The sequence below is a fragment of the Halyomorpha halys genome, unplaced genomic scaffold (genome assembly GCF_000696795.3).
Source record: "Halyomorpha halys isolate HHAL.00 unplaced genomic scaffold, Hhal_1.1 Scaffold2401.1, whole genome shotgun sequence".
Lineage (NCBI taxonomy): Eukaryota > Metazoa > Arthropoda > Insecta > Hemiptera > Pentatomidae > Halyomorpha > Halyomorpha halys.
The window spans coordinates 24971-45796 of record NW_027114222.1 but is presented as its reverse complement, the minus strand read 5'-3'; the positions used below and the strand labels follow the sequence as shown (position 1 = coordinate 45796).

The 20826-nt window shown below is 30.1% G+C and overlaps 1 protein-coding gene across 3 annotated transcripts in view; it reads right to left on the bottom strand.

Moving 5' to 3' along the window:
* LOC106691479 (U8-agatoxin-Ao1a) overlaps positions 1 to 20826 on the bottom strand; it is a 143735-nt gene that overhangs the window by 110694 nt on the left and 12215 nt on the right. The gene's annotated exons all lie outside the window — the stretch shown is intronic.

Genomic DNA, 20826 nt, shown 5'->3' with positions numbered 1-20826 from the left:
TTCAATACTCAATTATTGTATTGGATTCATACCAAATATTTTTATGACGACCTTATAGGCCAGGCACCGCAAGACCCTTATATATTGGTTATATCTCCGTTCTCTTTATATATGTCAGGAACCCTCGAGATAACCTCAGTAAACGATATTTACAGCACATATATAGTTTCTCCAAATCGGACGGTTAGAACCTGAAATTAGAACGTTCAAACAAACGATCTCTTCAGCTTCATTAATTATTAATTATAGATGACATTGATAAAAATAACCGCTAAACGAAAAGGGTTTACAAATATACTTAGTTTATATCCTAAAGTTTAGATTATTTTCTTTAAAATCGTTAAGGAATCATATCGTTAATTAAAAGATCACTACTAAAATTACTATAAACCCAATACAATATTGAGATTGGTATGGCTTAGCTGTTATTACTTGAGTACAGCTATATAAATAAATCATCGATATGCCATATGAAGATGTACATAAAAAAAATTGTATCTTAAACTATTCCATACACTCATCATAAAGCAGACAAATATGTCTTCTCATTATACAATTACAATGACACAATGAGAAATTCTTTCTTAAAAATATTCATAAGATAACACAGTGCGATAAAACGGTGGGTATTTTTATATATATATATTTGTCATGATTAAAATTTTAATTTTGAAATTTGGAGTTCTGGCTTTGGTCAGATTCTCCACTCAAGTTGATTGTTTGCTGATTTAGCGCACTTGCTCAGCCTCCACTGGCTCACTACCAGTGATGCGGCGAGAGGGATGCGCTGGAATCATTTGTGCTCTGCACTACCCCTCACACGTGGGAGATAGAGTGGGCTCAGAGATCCTAAGGTCGATTGTGTAAATATTGTATATTAGAGTGTAAATGTGGCTAGAGATTATATTTTTTTTTTCATATACATAGTTTGATTTGTTCATTTTGTTTATTCTTCTGTTTGTATATCTTTTAAGCGAGATTTTTTTATTATTATTTTATTTTGTCTTAGTGTGAATGTGATCGTTCATCATTATTACCTATTGCCCACAACTGTATTGCAGATTGTAATATTTTGAATAAATAAAAAGTATTTTAAAAAAAAAAAATTGAAATTGTTATTATATTAGAAATGATTCCAGGTATTTTCATGTCCCGAGATGATTTTGGAACGTTATTTTGATGATTTGTCCTGTCAGAAGTCAAACAAATCAAAAATCTTTGTATTAACAGAGGAACATCTGGCTAAAATAATTTTTTTATTTTGCGTTTGAACTATTCCATAGATTACACTGTGAACTGAGTGAAGGTATCTCTTGAAAACACCACTAGCTTTCGGACAATCTGTAGGACGACCCCAGTGAAAAAAGTAGTCCCAATCTACTCGTATAGCACTATCTTCGGACCCAGGAAGCAGTAGCTCATCTAAATTAAATAATACCGACCAACGTTTATCTTTTATCTTAAGAAATTGTGTAGGAAATAATTATTTTATGCATTTCTCCAGTTATACGGATGGGAATGAGTTCTGAAATAGATTTGAATCTGAAGACTGGAATTACAAGCATGATGAGCTATACCCTTCATCTGTGATTAGGAAATTTATGAATACCACCTCGAAGGCTCCGTGAGCTGGGGGCTCCGGAGGTAAGAGGAACAGTAAGGAAAGCACTCGGATGATAGTGAATGAAATGCGGCTCTGAAAGGAAGCTGTAGGAGATTAGGGTCTTATCGCTCCATCTCTTCTCTGGGAACCTCAAGGGTCTCTCGAATTAAAGTATCTCTGTATCTCCAGCCAATTGAATATTTTTTAAATCACAATTCCCATTCTTATAGGCTCCTTTCTAAAAAAACTTTTCTCTTAAAACCAAAAAAATATTTTAACATTTGGAACTCAATTTTCTGAAGAAATTAATTTGCAAAACCTATTGGTAAACCTATTAACTTCTGAGAGATTTTCTCCACAATTGCTATTATTATAAAAATTACAATAATAATTAAACATCAAACGCAGATATCTTTCTTATATACCTAATACCTTCATTTATATATTATATTTTGTTTTTTAACTTCTGCTGTTTTGGTCGCTAGTTATGTCGAAAAAATTAGTACTCAATTGAAAAATGTATCCCAGACAAATCCTCGATATAGTTTTGCCAGAACAACTTTATCCCTCCTGGAAATAGGCATAATGTTTATAAAACCTATTCTTCTGTTCGTTTGATCAAAACTCTGTTCAACTTTGTGTACCAAAAAGATGTTGTTGGTAGCATGGCAGCTTTTCAACGTGGATTATTCGATCCTCGGAACTAGTGCCTTTAATATGAATTATTGTAATTCAGGATTCTAATCGGAGCGATTTACTATTAAAAGGTTAATCGACTGAAATATATTGTTTCAGTAATGTACTAAGTATAAACTAAAAGATCAACCTAACTTTTTGCTCTGAAAGAAAACCAACTTAAGTAATGTAGCGACAGCTTGCGTGCATAATATTGCATGAGTATATGAAGATACAATGGACCCAAAACACAAAAATTATGTTATTCATTTGCATTGCAATTAAGGTTGAACGCTAAAGTTATATTAATGATTAATTTCATTATTCAATTTTAAAATTAATTTTATTATTCGGCATTGTAATATACATGTCACACAAGAACAACGGCTTAAATAATTTTTTTGCCCAAAATAACAGTCGATTTTCTTTACATTGGCGTCTTTAAAATTAAAGAAATTATTTGAACCTCGTGGGAATTACCGCATTACAACACTAATTTAGAAATTGTAGTGTAACTCTCAGTGAGTTATGTCGTGTCTTCTAGGTGCCAAAACTACTTCTGTGCAAAAGTACATTTTCATATTCTGCGACATATTTTTCAGTGTTTTTAAAGTATAGAGGCATTCCACATTACTTAAAAATTATTCCATCAAAATTTCACCTCGAAAAAATGATTTTAACATATTTAGGACTTTGTTTTAGAAACTTTAGTTTTCTGAAAAATGTGTAAAAGTTGAGTTAAGCCAGGCTTTGTTGTTAATGAGGTTCAAGAAAGAAAATTTTTTGTCAACTAGTTTTGAATTAAAATTTTAAAATTTATATCACATGGGAAATTAAGGTTGTCTCTTTGAGAATGGCCAAAAGGCCGAAACGTTGGAGATGTATTAAAATAAATAGTTGAGAGAAAAAGTCGATTAATTGAAATTTGTGTTAATAATAAAATGAACCACTCTCTAACAATCATTATAATAAATCGGTAATCTAACATCTTTTCTGTTTTTTTGGTTCTAGAATGATTATTATACCCAATAACAGTATCAGGATGCGCTTAAGGCTAGGGCAAGACATCAGGAAAATACAACCGTTATCCGTGGCAGTATAAGTACAAAAGATTAATCTATGTTGACAATATTGATCTACAATGAGCACTCTGAAATGTATTGTTGATAATCCCCAGGACCACGTTTTTCGTAATGGAATTGGTAAACATTCCCTTCAGATATATCTTTACAGCGGCATTAGTTACATCATTATGGTCAATTCGTATTGCTCAATTTCAGGCTATATATATCGCTTCTGTCACGGTCTGACCTATATCAAATTGCCTCCAAAAACTAATGGACAAATTACTTAGTTTTTGACATACTGGAAGATTATTGATTGACCGTGTGTAAAGATGAAAGGAATATGGTCCGGGTGCGGTAAAAAAAAACTCAAATAGTAGAATTATACTATTTTAAAATAGTATAATTTTTTTTAGAATTATACTATTTTAAAATAGTATAATTTTACTATTTGAGTTTTTTTTTACCGCACCCGGACCATATTCCTTTCATACTTAGTTTTTATTTTTATATCATGAGTTATATTTTGCCCCTCTGTATTTACATCACTCTGAAAGATAATTGAACGAGTAAACCTATTAAATTTTTGTACAAACAAGAGTGATTAAAAGAACATATAAAAAAAATTACTTCTCGCAAAAATTTATTTTGATATTTTACGCCAAAGATTAGGATGGTTTCCAAACCCATGCACGCAGTTTGGGGGAGTACAATATGGTGAGATTTTTATGAGAAGCTAAAGATATTTAAATGTTATATCCAAATCTTTGTTGTTGTTTTTTAAATACAATATCTGGTGTAACAACTCACATATTTTTCCTTACTACTTTAGCTACAAACAAAACAATAATTTCTCGTTGTGTGCGTCTTGTAAATATTTAACCTTTATTTATTTTTTTAGATTGTATTATTGGCCAATTTAATCATCCTCTAAACGAACAACGGGAATGTACCGGAAGAATGTTGATGTAAAAAAAAATTTATAATCCAAAATGGAACAGATTTTTATAGTAAATTATAAAACGACTTTTTTTTTTGTTTTTTAAGAACTTTTATTTCCATTTAAATCAACATATGCATGTATAATCAAAATATATTTTTAGCTTTTCCAAATTTGAGTTTTCGGTTTTCCGCAAATTTAGTTCCTATTTTTATCGAAGATTTATTTTATATAACTTAATAAGGTTAATGTGCTTAAAGTAAAAGACTTCAAGCAAGGTTCATGGAAATCGTTAGATTTTTTCAGTGTCCATGAGGTCCAGAGAAAAACACGTTTTTCAGCTAATGCACATAGAGTGGCCTATTCGGTACAAAAGCATAAAAAAGAACTAATAAAAACAATATACGGAGGGAAATAAGGAGTAACACAACTGCCTCACCGTTCAAGATACAGCACTAGCACATCAAAAGACCAATGGCCAGAAATGGTCAAAAGACCAATGCTTTTTCTTGGCTCTGGGGTCTCTAAAATGTATAAATCCATTAAAAACTGAGGCATGAATATTCTACCTACACATTCGTCGTAAAAAATTGTCACTGATTCCATCGTAGGAGTAAATAACTCTTTACGGGGTCCTTGTTCTGATATTGATTTTCAATCAAGGTTAATTACAAAAAAAAATCCAGGATTATGAAAGAGCAATAAGTATATTTTACGTTTGAGCATTAAAAAAAAAAATAGAAATCGGCAACATTACTGATATAAAACATTCAAGTACAATACAATATGCCACATAAAATGCATACAAAATACATTTTTATTTTTTTTTTTTAAGTGTAAAATAGGTTTATTCAAATGAAGTACACTAACAAACATTCATAAATGATTTTTTTAATATGTATTAATAAAACTTTAGCGATTGCAAGATATTGTAGTATAATCATGCAATCGCTAAAGTTTTTTTAATATGTATTAATATAAAAAATACATTCTCCGTCATTTTTAACTATATTCCATGTTAGTTCCAGAAGAATAAGTAAATTATCGTTGTATTGGCTGAGCCGTAAGGAAAGGTAGTGAATGGACATGCCAGATATTTTTTTTTTCAGATGCCTAAAATAGAAAAAAGGAATAAAAAACTTTTATAATAATACAGTATATTTAGCGCAGGATATGTAAATTATGAGGCAAAGATTAAAATTTCCATGATACACGTTGAACCAGCCTTAACATATTTACAACTTCATGGCGGCAAACTAACCGAATTAGGGAATTCATCCGAGGTGAGCTGTTAACTTTAATATCCATCACACTTGCGGTTCACCACCAAACTACATCCCAGAAAAGTATTTTTTCATAAACTCAATACCGTTATATATGTTTTTATATTCATCTATAGCAATAAAATTAAATTAGAATTTTTTGTGGAGTCCTGACTCAGCCACTAATTTTATTTTTTGTAATTGTTCTACATCAGAATTATTTGATTTAATATAGACAGAGTCCTTTTAAGCTTTTTTCTGTGAGAAGGTTAGAATATTATATTAAAAAATTTATAGAATATTATATTATTAGGATACACAATCTACATCTACAGTTGCATAAATATTCACACGGAAAATGTTATATAATTTAAGATTAATATCTTTCTCCTTAATAATATACCGTTTAAGGATTTGAAATGGACAACACATGCCATAGCATCAGGTATAAGATTTGATATAAATTATTTAAAATTAAAAAAGTTATTAGTTGAAAATTGCAAAGCAAAGGTGTAAGACAAAATGAGTGTAAAATATTTGATTGTGATATATAATAGAATTCTTCTAATACTTCGTGTTAATTCACGATTATAAATGTGCTCCTTTTCATTTGTATTTCGGAATTTTGTACATTACAGAATTGTAATTAACGGCAATAATATGATAGACTACCCTCTGGATAATTTAGATAAAATTTCATTTATCTTTATTATTTCAACTGTTCAAGAAAATTATTAAATTAAAATGATTTTTTTTTGTTCAGCAAATTTAAAAAATAGCAACCTTATAGCCCGAAACGAGTTAAATGGAAGGATTCCATAAATAATTGTACATGTTAATCGTAAAGATTAATTTTCCCGAACTAAAAAAAAATTATAAATAAAATTGGCTCTTATAAATAATTAGTTAGAAACAACTAGTATTTATTTATAATATAAATAAAAGTTTTAAAAAAACATGCGTCCGTTAGGTTTTTTAGGTAACAGAAATTTCCATTTTGTTTTTCTACGTTCACTAATGATGACCATGATCCTTTTACATGTGACACGTGCCTTAATATTTCATTCCTAACGGCCAAGTCCCCTGAAGTGATTTCATCGGGAACAATCAAATGGCATAAGCTGTAGAAATGTGAGCCCGAGGGGTGGCTTTCGTTATTGCGTCTCCGAGCCGAAAACTAATATTTGGGATCTTCCATCATCTTCACCCTCCGTCCGGAAATCCGAGAGATTGAGCGATGTAATAATCATCACATAATTGTAAAAAAAAAAAAAAGTTTTATGATTACTTATTCTAATAAAATATTTATTTGATTTTTGATTTTTTAATAATATTCTCATCCCAACAGTTAATATTTTTTATTCATTATTCTTCATCGTTCTCCCTGCAGTACGATATAATAAATGGAAGAACTGGGACAGGAGAGAGAGAGAAATGCTTTATTCACCCATGCTGCCCAAATACATTAGGATTGCTACATTACACAGCATACTAATCAATCCGTGATCGGACATATATAAATTACATATTTTTACATAATATAATAAAAAAAGAAAGAAAACATTTTTTTCCCACAGTTTTCTTTTACAATTAATTCCAGTCTACACACTAAATACAAATATTTCAATTTATTCCTTTTTTCCTTTCCCTTTCTTGTCCCTTCCATTTCACAGTTTGTTTTTCGTTTGATCGACAAATTCACTCTCCCGAATTTCCCCTCTCAGATCCTCCCCAGTGACCCAAACTCACCATTAGACAGCGATGTGAGATCAAACCAGAGAAATACTAGTCACAGCAGTAGATCAGTTTACAGTAAAACAAACAAATAATTACATTTTACCAAACTAATACATAGATCTAAAGGAAAATATTATAAAAAGTTGGTTAAAAGAAATAATTGACCGGATAAATAAGTTAAATAAATAAAAATAATAATAATAATAAACCCAGAGAACTGGATCTTTCAGGAGATTTTTTTTTACATCGACACCTTGGCTTCGTTGACGAAATTACTAAGAATTAGTAATATTGAATTTTTTTTAATGTGACAGCAGGTACACGTATAATAAACTTAGTAATTTTGACTATCCTTAGAGTTTAAAAAATTAAGAAAAGAGGAAAGAAAACGATCTTAATGTTATATAAAAAACATTTTAATGTTTTTCATTACTCAAACTACAATCCTGTTTGATTACCAAACCTTTTAAACGACCTAAAGTTATATTTAGAAAAATAGTACAAATCATTAACTAATGATTTATAAATATTTTGTTATAACGGTAAATAAAGAAAGTTATTCGTTATATCAAACCTTACAAAAATTGAAAAATTTGGCGTGTAATAATGCCGAGTCTGCAAGATCAATCTGGTGTGATCTATGACTTAGGGCCAAATAAAAAAAAATTTATCCAGAAATCTGAAAGAAAGACTACGGAAAGAAGATTGATTTCTTTGTAATTTGGGGCGATCTATATATCTTGAAACGTGAAAGGTTTAACTTGGGCGAGTTTATTTTGTTTATGTATGTGTATATATTCCAGAGTACTTCATAGGTTGTCTCTATCCGATTATAACATTAACAACAGAAACAAAAAGCTAAGACACAAAAAAAAAAAAAGCTAAGACAAACTCGGCATCTTTCTTCTACAGCAGGAGCACTTAGGCAAAAATTAGCTATGGATGAAACTAATAGTTAAAATTGTCATGGAAACGATATTTATTTATCAATGGTTCATTCATAAATAAGAATCGTATCCCTGCAAATTTTAGCTCTTAGCTGACTGAATTTTAACTATGGCTGATTTTTGAGCTTCTCTGAACAGCAGTGGCTGAACAACAGCACTGGATATAACTTATTGTCGGCCTCTTCAGATCTGGCACTACTGGAGTATTTTTGTTTGGGAACATTAAAAATAAAGTTAAAGCATGCCTTTAATTCTTAAGGAAATAGAATAATTAAAACTTGGGAAAAAATATATATCCAGAGTTTATAAGATATATCCAGTGTCGTTGGGCCACGACTGCAATAAAAGAAAGATGCCGAGATTGTCCTAGTGCTTACTTTAAACAACATTTAAAATGAATTTTAGGACACAACCCTGAAACAACTAGTATACACTGCATACTACATCTGCTGAAACTGTTGTTATACTTACAATATCCATAACTATAGTATAGTTTAAATTTAATAATTTAAATTAATCTAAAATATTATATTTTCGAATTTTTTTTCTTTATCAAATATTAATATTGATTACTAAAAATTTATTTATTTATATATTAGACAGACATAAAAATGATTCTATAGAAATAAATAACGTCCTCTTAATAAACATCACATTTCTGGCGATAAGAGTGGCAGATTTTATTTCCGCAGAGTATATATAAAAATGATTTTTCTCCCTGCCGGAAATCGAATCTTGCCCTTGGCCAACCTTTCAAATTGATCTCGTTGAGTTGTTACAGTCCCTCATCATATATTAAGAGGAATATATAAAGAGCACGAGTTCAGGTAGTCACGAAGGCAACTTATTAATATTCCATCTCTAATAAATTATAGATAAAGTCCAACTACTGGCAGCTTTGGACAATTTTTTACATAAATACTTTTAAATACTCTAAACTGCTTCAATAAGAAAGTTTTGCAGGTTAGAATGACATAACTTACTAATTAAAAAATAACAATCATACTTGGCATATTAAAATGCAGATGAGGGATAAAATATTTCCTCTTTGATACTACTATAACAATATTTATGAACCAGAGGTTAATGGAACCCAGTTAGTGTTACTATCTCCCGTTCACTGTGAGTGGATTAACTTTTGATTTTTTCCAATGACAATTTTAAAATATTGAATTAGATATATAATAAACAATAAAAATAAAATAGGCAATACAATCATAATCCTTCTACCAGTTTTCCTTCTTATGTATCCACCAGAACAGCTTATGTCCACATGACGTAATTAAATATATAAATACAAACATTCCACAGTAGGCTGTAGGTAAATTAATAGACTTACCATATTACGATATCATCAAACCCTTAACTAAAGAAAATATGGCAGTATAATCTGCTTTGGAACTCAAAGAGGACCATTTATGAAGGTTTTATTTACCTAAGAAATACAGTTAGTCATGCCATAGTTCTAGCTGCTAAAATAAATAAAGAAACATATGCAAGCAAAACCGCATTAAAAACTATTTGCCTTCGATCGGCTTACAAAATCAATCAATTTGAACAATTTATCTTTAATTTTCGAATTATATCTGGTCTGTACATGTATTTTGTCATCACACGCTATCTCGCGGCTTCATTCAAAAATCAAACCTACTAAAATCACATTACTGACTCACTGTAATATATTTAATTTTTTTAGATTTTGTTCTCCAGTTTTAAAAAAAATTATACCCTATACATGATCTATTTATCTAAATTACAGTCCATTAGCATATGTGTGTGATATCTTCTCTCTGTCTAGAAATCACGAAAAATCTCAATAAATCTGAAGCTAGGGTTTACAATAGCATGATAAAGCCAGCTCTGAAATACGGCAGCGAGACCTGGGCTCTAAGAGGTACCCCAAGAGAATTGAAAGCCCTATTGTAAAGTTACAGGAGCGATCTGGGATCAGAGTCTTAACACATGGAGGGGAACTAACTGTGGACTCATAGCAGGGACTGGTCAGTCAATATCTCATCATATGAAGGCAAGAAGTTTAAGATATGCGTGACATGTTGCTCGAAGCAATCTATCAGGATGCTTCTACACAATTATGAATGCCTCTATAGTTGGCAAGGGCCTACGTTGGAGCCCAAAAACTATTGGATGGATAGAACTGCATGCAGCAAACTGGAGAGCAATAAGTAGTCCAAAACAGGCAGACAGCTTTGGGGAGCCTAAGATCTACAAGGTCTCTACAGCCAACCGAAGGTATATATGTTATGACTTAATATTATCACAATCTGATTGTAAAAATAATTTTTTGAAAGCTTATCTCTCACCCAATTACTAAGACTTCGAGATAAATTGGTTTAGTTTGAGGAAATTATTTTAATGAATTTCCCTCTGGAATCCACTTTTATAAAATTATCTCAAACTTCAAGCGTTGTTATGACCGTAGAAAAGTAAAACTAATTAATTCAATTTAGTAATTTCCTCAGGCAAATTTTTTAAAAATTAAATTATTTTTATTGGTGAGTAATTATGAGTGGTTAATTTTCATTTATCAATAATATAATTAATTAAATGGATAGAGGAGACCTAAAGTAGAGCTGAGATTAGTGGAAGGTGCTGATGGAATATCTCTGCAATTGTAATTGGAAGTTTTGCCAATAAAGTATGCTCACTCTAAGTTCTGCTCTCTGATTTCATTAATGAATCTTTAAGGCGCCGTCTAATTCATGTCAATTGATAACATTGAACTATTACAAAGGTTTACAATTCATAAACATTTTATTTTAATCTACTATACCGTCGGAAGCTAGTCCGCAGAATCTAGTCTAATAATTAAATTAGACATATAATACATGTTTATTGATCAGTGAAATATCTAACATGCTATCAATTCTCTCCTAATAAAAAAAGTGGATAGCAATAACTATAATAATGTATATACATGTAAATTACTCCTTCTTTTTTTTTTTTTTTTATAGCACGATAGAATTTGGGATCTTTGGTATCTCTTTCAGGACTAAACTACATAAAAGATCCACGATGAAGGTATTCGGGGTTGGTTTATTATATCTTGACTTGATATATGACTTGCCTCCTGTTAGCGGACGGGCCTCACAAACCCGGGGAGGAGGAGGAGGGAAAGGGCGAAGCATTATCTGGTATGAGTGATCACCCAATGATTATCGGTCGGTCACCCATCCAACTGCTGACCACGCTCGACTTTGCTTAACTTTGTTATTCATAGCCCACACGGCTACCCTGACCCCCATATGCATGATTATGAGTGCTTACTTCTCAAGGAGTCAGGAGGCACTTTATCACTCATTTTCTAGTAGATATTTTATCATAGAAAGATTCCAAACTAAAATGAAACCATTCTTGTTTAAAATACAATTTTTTTGTGCAGCTTTTCAAATTCATTAAAAATAATATCTTTTACCATCCTTATAAGGATTGCTTGTTAATAAACAAATAAATTGATCTTATTTTATATTAAAACCATAAATTTATTTTTCATTTATAATAAAAAGTGATTTACGACCAGAGAAAAAAATTGTTCAAAAAAAAAAACAATAATTACATTTATGCCTATCTCTACCTCATTAGACAATTATTTTTAATATTTTTTTAAAAACCTGAAATCCGTGAAGAAATCATTTTCCTTTAAAATATATATTTTACTATAATTTATGAATTCTTTATTTAAAATCTATGTTTTAAGCTTCATCTGAATAGCCGATGAAGGTTCAAGTTAAAAGAACCAGCAGATCCTTTGTGTCTTGCCGGACTGTCTACACGAGACCCCGTGCAAAAAGTTCTCACAATGGCGCCAACTCCTGCCCCACGTTATTAATGGTTCTTGGAGTTTGGGCTCTTCTTGTCATTCAACACTTTCGGCTAACATCTCAATGAGGATGGATAGTCTGTCAACAGTTTGGATAGTCTTGGAGACAACGGGATTTTAGATAGAAGCCAAGGCTCAGCGAAATTAGGCGAGTAACTTGCGGAATTATGTTGAGCAACTGCCAACAATGGCACTCTGGCTCATTTAGCTGAGAGTATCTAAACTTGATCAAGGATCTTTGCTGCTATTAATCAAGTATGGATACACTTCATTCTGAGCAAAGTCCTGTTTATCAATTTGTACTTCTTTTGGAAGTATATTTTACAAATTACTTTCTTACAAACTAAATATAAGAACCATTATAAAGGGAATAATTCAATTAATTAGAAAAAAATATGCGTAAATACATTAAGTATTTTTTATTTAACAAAGGCATGGCGATATTTATCAAATTCAGCATAGTTAAAAACAGTATGTAGATTTGTTTAATTAATAAAAAAAAGGATAATTTTCAAGTTTTAAATTTAATAGAATCTAAAAAAAAATTATAAACTTAATACTGATAATTTTTTTTTTTTTAACAACAGTAAGGATTTTTTTCTGCCTCATAAAGTAACACGCCTTTGGTTACCTAATGTTGTTCCTAATTCTATAGCCTTAGGTAGTATTTGAAAGTGGAAGATAAATAAATTTTAACGTTTATTATTTATTTTAACGACTTCGTTGCGATTTCCTTGCTGTTCTATAATGAGTTTGGATCCAAATCAAAACAACTGAAATATATATTGATGATTGGACCCGAAGCATAGTACAGAACTCCGGTCCACAGAGGTCCAAAATCCGGTAAATATAAGCGAAATAGAAAAACCAATTTAGTCTGATGGTTAAAAAAAATAATAATAATTTAGGGTTATGCTACATCAGAAGAATTGATAACATTTTTTTTTTAATATTTATTTATTGCTATTTACAACTCTACATTATAATACATTTAGTAAATCTGATCTAAGTTACAGCCGTGTAGAGAAACTATCCATTGGTAGTACTCTAATGACATTTTACATAAGCTGGTCTCCTGGCCATCTTTTTTTCAAGCGCCTCGGAGGATTGGAAGAGGATGCAAGGTTAGAAACTAGGGGGTTTGAGTGGTTAGAGAGTTTATAATGGAAGGAGTGATATCTGGTTCGGGCTAGATCGTCTTTATGTATGATTTTATTTGTGACAAAGTAAAGAGCATTGAGGATTTTACGAAGGATTTTGGATTGTAAGGATTGAATACGAGAGGAATTCGAAGGTTTAGTGGAGTCCCAAAGCTCAACTCCATATGTCCAGATTGGTCTTATTACAGTCATGTAGATCAGTCTTTTGTGATGTGTTGGAAGTTTAGACCGTTTGTCTAGTAAGTAATAGTCGAAATCGACGTGCAGTTTCCTGTCTTTTCAGTCTTGTGTGAGGATTCCAGGTTAATCGTTTGTTCAAATTGATAAAATGAGTGAGATTTAACTTTTTAGTTCCTTATTTTAAATATCGGTATAAATGTTCCAGTAATGCTGAACAATATGTGACTAAAACACCGACACTGGCCTTTAGGAGATCTTTTTTCTCTATAATTCTGGAAGTTCTGTACCAATTCCAATGAGACTTCTATCAGCAGAACTACTATAAAAGTCTCATTGTGAAAAATGTGAAATATGGTTAACAAACAAATAAGTTACATTTTCATGAAGTATTTTTGTCATTAATAATAAACATCATAGTAAAAATATAAATAATAAAACTTTATTTAAAAGTTGGGAGTAAGTAGAATTTTAAATAAACTCTCAAAAATAGTCCCAGGAGTTAGATGTTTTAAAATGGACTCTAATATTTTGACTGGAGTGAAGATAAAAATGTTTGAATATTTCCAATAAAATGGGCCGAAACGTCAAATATATAAAACTGTAATTATTTTATATTAAAATAAGTCATGCTTAATATAGTTCATACGGTTGTTCCCTTCGTCTCTAAAATTTATTTTACTTTATGAGTCAATAAAAATCATGACATAGTTAGTTGTTAGTAACACAACACGCTAACAAATGGCAACAAACTATCAAACAAGTATATCCCCATTACAGGAAATCTAAGAAATATTTAAACGTGCTCAAATGGATACAATGGGATTTATAATAAAAATAAATATTAACAAAAAATTAATCAATTGTCTCTTAAAACGTGATACCTTCGAGTCCTAATAAAACAACACAATTTCTTTGATAATAAAAAAAACAGTAAATCAATGCATCATCCTAAAGACACTACTTCATAAAGACTGTTTTGAGGATACCTTTTTTTTCTGGATATACCTAAATACTTATCTGGAGGATACTTAGAAACTTGTTTTTTTGACTTCAAGATTTCTTTCCAGATGTTTCTAGAACTATGTTTTGATTTTTTTTTTTAAACACAATACTGATTTTCTCGGACAGAACGAAGAATCACAGCTTAATCGATGATATGGTGTTTGTTAAACAATTTTTAGCAATAATTGGAAATAGCTAACTTGTCAAGATAGCTTCGATGTTATTTCTGAAAAGATAATAAATTTATTTGACAGTTTGTTTAGTAGCAGGTTCTGTAATCTTATTACTTCCATTTCAGATAACACTGAGGAAAAATTTAATTAGTAGCATTCTTCTAAGCGGATTACCATGCCTTAAGTACACCCTCAGTTCTGCCCGGACCGAATTCTACTTAAAACAGTTACTTGAGTACTATTTTTTAAATAATTTCTCTAAACTGTACGTTTTTTATTATTTTTTTGTATACCTAACAAATATGAGATTAAATTTTACTCTTGAAGTATTTATAAAATATTCAATTAATCTTAAAGCAATATTCAAATTTCTTTTATAATTTTATTATTCGTAATAATTGTTTGCAAAAATCATGAGGAGCTGTGACACTGACATTAAAATTATACTAATGTTTTCTCTGCAAATGAAACATAGTGGGGCAACATATATATATTACCTAAGTGTATAATATTATAGAATATGTTTAATTATATTTCGTCAAATTATAATTAAAAGAATAAAAATAAAATGCAAACTGAGTGTATAAAATACGAAGAGTTATGTTTTCTATATACATTTTATTGAAAAAATAATAAATTAAATAGTTAGCAGCATTTGAAGAGCTTTCTAAATTTTGAGTACTACCATTACTTCGTGTTCTCGATTTTTTTTTTCTTACAATTGAATAAAAATTAATTTTATAACGAACTGTAATGATCATAACTCTTTTTTTATCTTGAAATCTACTTTTCATGTTTTTAGTTTTATGCTGTTTTCAAGAGAACCATTAACATTCTCTTAAAGGCTGAATTATATTAGAAATAATATTTTTGATGATTTTTAAACATTTAGACATTTAAAAAAAACACTGCGCCTGAAACTACTGATCTACAAAGCAATTATCAGACCAACTCTGCCCTATGGTGCTCCTTTAATGAGACACCTCTATAAAACAACGTTAACAGACTGAAGAGTTTCCAGGGATCTGTTATTCGAAGAATCGTCGTCCTTTCCCGTTCCAATAATCCACTGGCGTTATTTTGATCATTTTAACTACCTTAATTGCACCCTGACACTAACCTTACAATACCACACGGCAATCCAAGGCAATATTATACTAGTATACATTTATCATTTCTATTATGTGTATGTATGTATGTATTGTATGAATTTAATAATAAAGGAGGTTACGAGAAAAAAAGTTGCATTTGTTGGGAAAATGTTAAATTAATGAAGAATTGTCTTTAAGGAAGTAATTATCATGCATAGCTCACTTGGGTTTGAAGGTTTAACATTTTTTTAATGATTTATAAGAGAATCTGACAATCTATTCCGTCAAACTCACAGTTATTTAGTAACAATTGGAATAAATGCGAATATTCCTTTCAAAATAAAAAATATCATTCTAGTTTAACAAAATCAATTTTTATAAGTAATTTTTTTTTAAATTATGATTTTTTGTATTAAATCAATAATGTATTATTAAAAGATAAAACTAAAAAGAATTTATTTTTGTTAACAACTGATTTTTTTTTAAACCAATTAACGATATTTTACTTCTCATAAGATTACAATGAATACGATATTATATAAACGTGTTAGTATTATCTATAATTTAATAATATAATGTTATTTGTATATGTATTATGTATTGCATTATATTATTCTTTATTATGTAACCATATAAAAAATAAAGAGGTTAAAAAACTGTAATTTAATAGGAATGTGGATCATTTGATCTTGAAATATTAATTATCAATCTTATTATCCAGGTAACTTTTCGAACCTATTATTAATAAATCTTCATATTGCCTTGGATTTTTTTAATTCATTTTACAGACATAAATCATACGGACTCTAGCCCGATCAATTTTACCTTAACAGCAGGTAGAAACGTAAAATGATGTATCTTCAATGATATGCTTCATATTAAATACTAATTAGATTGGAGATGGATTATATAAGGTCACCAAGTCTGGAACGTTGCCCTAATAACTAGATGGATTATAAACTGATGTATTGAAACGTAAATCATCCATTTCCTAATGCTTCAATCAAATTATGTGTGAACGAGCGCCCTAGAATGACATGACAAATACCGTTTACCAGTATGTATGAGTTCTTGTCATGTCCGAATGCACATGCTTCTTAACTGGTATTGAGTACATGGATGATTTTTAGTTTGATCCCATTGCAATTTGAAACTTGGAATTGGTAGATAATAAATTAATAGAGACTAAAGTATTGTTTGAGAATAATTCATCCGTTCTAGAAAATTTGGTTAGTTTCGTGAACAGGTTCACCCTATTCAACTTTTAATACATTTTTTTTAAATTCTGGATTTTCTCTTTAGGAAGTCTGGTAAGTCAATTCATAAAAATTGATAATTATATATAAACTTCCTCAGAAGATGTACAAATAAGTAATGGTAGAAAAGTGAGAATAGTGTAAAGATGTGACATGATTTCCTATATGAAATTCAAATTATGAGGTTTAAAGTACATGAATATGGGACAGTGGTCCCGAAATGTTGTACTATAATATGATAATTTAATATAAATTACATTCAATTGGAAGTTTATTAATCTCAAAAAAATTTTATGAATTTTTTTAAAATTTCTGTTGATGTTTTAATAAGAGCAGCACGAATATGAAATAGCCAGGTTATATATAAAATATAAAATGTAATAAGATCCAGGATAGGTTTTCATTAGGTACTATAACCCGCAAATCTCCAAGCTATTGGCGTCAGCACAAAAGAGGCAAGGCAGTTCTGCCCAATTCCTAATATTTTATTAAAGGAACCAGAGAGTCATTGGCCTATAAAATTTTGTTATCTTTCTTTGCTAATATTAGTTTATAGTATTTTTTTACTTTTTTTTTTTAAAGACCTAAACTGGGAAGATTCATTAATCGAACATTAGTCCAAAGTAATACAGTTCTTGTTTGGAAACAGTATATTACCTTCAATGTTTCAGCAAAACGTTTCCTCGTTTTCTACTGGTTTTCCTATCAGTAAATATTCACTGAAATCAATAACACAAACCTCTTTAATTCATCTTTTTGTTTTTCATCTCTTGTCACGTTTGTTTCACTTTAGTTTTACTTTAGTCAAAAATATTTATTTTTGAAAATTAATTGTTGCCACTTTTTCAATGTTACTCGATTCAACTACTTTTTTTATCTTAAGTATCCTGTTTTAATCTATTTCCAAAACAAAATCTGGTTCGTGAATTTTTAGAGAAGGTTGATTGAAGACAGATTGTTTTTAAGTGACTTAAAACTTTAGCTAACAAACACAGTCATCGATGTCTCGCAAAACAAAATTCCAAATAACTATAAAATAACAAAAAAACATGTATTTTTTCTTCATAATTCTATAGAATAATGATCCCAGTTATGTATGGCCGTTTAATGACCATTCACATAAATTCGTTTATAAAACTATATTTTATTAATAAATTGTTTATTTTTTTAAATATTATTCCTAACTAAAAACTTCAAATGGTCCACTTTTTCTCTCAACTACTTATTTTAACGTGTCCGAAGACATAGACTGTTTTTTAAGTGATAAGAAGCTTAAGTTATCTAACACAGTAATGTACATATCCCTTTCTCATTATATATATTTTAAATTACATATATTTGACCCAAAAAAACATTTTTATTTTGGCTATAATTGTGTTCGTTTTTTTAAACAAGGATAATGCGCTGAAAAAAAAATATTTGAGCTCCAAATAAAAATGTATTAACCATTCTTCATCCTATTCAAGAAACTTTCTTTTGGAAAAATAAACCTCATCCCCTCTCGCCAACCTCGATTCATAAATTACTATATGGAATTTATAATTTGAGATATAAGTTTTAGCTTATAGTTCATCAAACACTCGAAATGAGAATACAATTTAGGGACTGGATAATAGACGCAATTAATCATAGTGCTTTAATTAAAAGAGAAAATGAGTTTATGTAACTGAATCAACGAGAGAAGAATGATTATCTTAAAGTCGAAACTATTATACTAAATTTTCAATTTATTCCCCAAATAAAATCTTATTCGTGAATTTTTCAAGAGAAGGGTGATCGAAGACATAGATTGTTTCTAAATTACTAAAATCTTTAGCTATCAAACACGGACCGTCCTATAAATCCACTGGCTTTTGCTATAACTATAAAAACCGCCTTCAGCAGAACCTTGATGAATGAACATACAATGCCACTTGGCAACAAACGGAATTTACTTCGTGTATACATATCCCGTTATTCATTATATGTATGTATTTGTTTCAGGAGGATGCCAAATTCAAATGAATCTTAGAAGGTAGATGTCCTCAGAAACCTTCCCTAAGATATTTTTTAGTGTTATGATGGCATATCGTACATCGGTCAATATACTCCTTAGTAATATATATTTATAACTTTTTTATTGACTGTTGTAGATACATATCTTTATGGGTCTTGAAGATCAGTTAATCATACAACTATATTTAGGCGATGAATTTCAAATTTATTGTTTGCATCGTCAAGTCTTACAATGGAAAATAGAGTTAATTTTATAATTGATTTTTTAATATGTAGTTTTATAATATATATATATATAGGAAAACTAATTAAGTCATTAAAATGAACTAATGAACTCACCTTATAAATACCCAAAATATGTGGAAGGTGAGAAACAAATCAAAGGCTAAAATTTTATAAGCTCTTTCAAAAGTGTATAGAAGTTTAAAGTTATTACCTCAAGAATTCATTTATAGCCAAATTAGACGCTAACCCGAATAGAACATAGTGCAGGTTGCTTGTACATCAAAACTTAAAAGAGATTTAAATGAAGAAAAAAATATTCATAATTTTATGATAAATATCATTAAGTTAAGAACTAAATTTCAATCAAAATTACTAAGACTGATCTGTAGCACTCCCCCTACATCAGTAACAAAGACTTACGAACTCCCTACGTACAAACAATCATTAAATCATTATATAAACGGTTTCACGACTCACTTCCAATACACACTAACCCTCCATTTCAAGGACTATCAACACTAGACTTACCAGATACGAGACGACGTTTACGAAGGAGCTGGAATAGGGGCCTCTTAAATTGATTTTTAAATTTCAATTTTAATGGAGAGGCATCATTGGATGACCTTAACCTTCATGCCTTCCTGACATTTTTTTTTATTAATTTATTTTTTTATTATTATTTTTTCTCTCTCTACATCTAATTCCCTGGTTGTAAAAATACTTTTACAGTTGTGATTAAACTAAATAAAGTTAAAAAAAAAAGTTAACAACTATAGATGCGGTATGACATGATACAGTTCAAAAAATTAAATGAATGAAAAATTTATTTTGATAATTTCAAATTTTTACCACACTTCAAAGGAAAACTTTTGTGAACCAATTTTTGATAGCTAACCGTTGTTCAGAAAATTTCGGGTAACAGCATGTAGTGAAAAACTTGTGGTATTACAACATTTTTTATTTCATTTTCGGAGAGGCTGTTTCATATTCACGCTTCTATTGTCAACCATTTTAAAGCCAGAAATAGCATGGAGTTTTGAAAACGTCCAGGACCAATAAAAAAACAAAAAAAACACAAATTAGTTTGAAGGCTGACAGACTGGATACAAATGGACCGATGGGACAAATGCCAGTTAAAAGAGTGGGTTTTGTTCCTGTTGGACACCCACTCCTCATTAGAACAATACGGTGGCCATTGGCTGGACCGCCCCCATTCAACTCCCACTTCAGCTCCATTTCCAAAACTGATAACACTTGCTAACAGTATGAAAAATGGGTTGTTGTCAACATATGTTTTCTTCTTCAATAAGAATTACCCGTTCCTCCCGGGAAAAGTAAAATCAGCAATATGAGTCAAGAATAAAGTAGTAGTTACTGAACGAAGGTAAAAATTTTAATTAATTAATTTTTTCGAATAAACCTTTTAGAGGGTACGGTAAATTAACTTTGACCATGGTTCCTTGGAGCCCAGACTCCTTGATCATTTGAGAGTGCAGCTCTTTCTCCTGAGTCCATTTCCTTCCACGAGTTGATTTTATCCTTTCCCGAAAACCTGCCACTTCGAGTGTTTAATTAATTTGAGTATAGTGTTCAATCGTTAATTAATGTAAATAAATTGTTTAATTGTGTGTGTGTGTGTGTGTGTGTGTGTGTGTGTGTGTGTGTGTGTGTGTGTGTG